The sequence below is a fragment of the Fundulus heteroclitus genome, chromosome 5, assembly GCF_011125445.2.
Source record: "Fundulus heteroclitus isolate FHET01 chromosome 5, MU-UCD_Fhet_4.1, whole genome shotgun sequence".
Taxonomy (NCBI): domain Eukaryota; kingdom Metazoa; phylum Chordata; class Actinopteri; order Cyprinodontiformes; family Fundulidae; genus Fundulus; species Fundulus heteroclitus.
This window is the reverse complement of record NC_046365.1, coordinates 30,744,787-30,746,370: the sequence shown is the minus strand read 5'-3', so window position 1 is coordinate 30,746,370 and position 1,584 is coordinate 30,744,787.

Below are 1,584 nucleotides of genomic sequence, written 5' to 3'. Positions count from 1 at the left end.
CTTGTCCAAGTATCTACGCAAACTTTCTGGGGTTGTGAAAAACTTATTGAAGTTTTATATAAAACAGAAAATAAAAGAAATGTCCTATTCTTTTTCTATTGCCATTTCAAAATAACAATACAATAAAGGCATTTATTTTATGCTATATGGGGAAAAAAAAACAACCTTTGAGTAAAAGTAAAGACGAATGGCTCACAGGGACCACAGTGCAGTGAAAAAGTGCTGTCCCTCCTTACAGATTTCTTCTGTTTTTGTTAGTTTTGGCTTATTTAAATGTTTCAGATCATAGCACCAGTTTTAATATCAGACAAAGATGACATGAGTTAACACAAAAATAAGATTTTAATAATGATTTAATCTATAGAAGGACAACAAGCTTTCCAAACCAACCTGGGGCTCAGGGAAAATTGAAATTGAACCCCAAACCCAGAAAGTGGTTGTGCTATTGCTGGCATCAGATGTTTTGGAAAACTGGGAATGTGAGGCATGCCTGGGAACTTTTTATTGGATGTCATTTTTGTCCAGTCTTATTTTTTTATTCATGAACAATGACCTTAACAGGGACAGGTTAATGGCTGCAGAACTTTATATGTTGTTCTGGGTTCTTTGGTGACCTCTTGGATCAGTCGTCGAAGCGAGTTCTCTTTGGTAGCTCGGCCAGTCCTGGACAGGTTCTCCACTGTTCCATGTTTTCTCCATTTGTGGATGTTGGCTCTCACTGTGATTCGCTGGAGTTCCAAAGTTTTAGTGTAACAAAGGCTGAATTTCTCCAGATCAGGGCAAGATTCTTTGATTTTTGAGGTATTTTAGCCTACTTCATTTAAGACAAGTTAAAAAATAAAAAAGTGCTTCCTTGTTTCTACAGGTCTGGCATTAATTAGGTTTGGCTACTAAAATTGAGCACAGCTTACCAAAAATGTGGTCAATACCAATTTATTATTTTACAAGACTCAATTTCTATTTTCACATAGCGTTAGGTTGATTTGGATTGCTGTTTTTCCTAGTGAAATAATCCTTTCTTACATTTACTCGGGCTATCTTTGTCTAATATTAGTTTGGGTTGTTTTAAAATCTGAAGCATTTAACTGTGACTAAAAAAAAAAAAAAAAAAAAAAACAGAACAAAACAGAAGGAATCTGTAGGGGGAAAATTATAGTTGCCTTTTAAAATATACTTCTCAGTGAAAAAAAGTCAAAGTATAAAAATAAGCAACGTTAAGCTAAGATGCAACAAATGTGTTAAATATAAGCAAACGTTTTTTTAAAAACTCAAATGTAAAAGATTTGGACATGTCTGTGTTTCCTCCTAAGTAACTTACAACAATAAGCTAATTTTAATGTAATAAATAAATGTAATTGTTCTATGAGGCAGTTTGTTTTAAATTGCATCCTCCCAAATGTATACGAATTGAAGGAAAATGCTGGACATGCATAGTCTCCAACCACTAGGGGGCAGCATGTGACTTCGTTAAACCAATAAAATTAACACTTCGTTTATTTAAAGAATAGACTGGTGGTTAATCATAGAATTTGGGTGAAAGGTTATTGGATTTTATTATTTGCTGTAAATAAAGGCTCACATTTC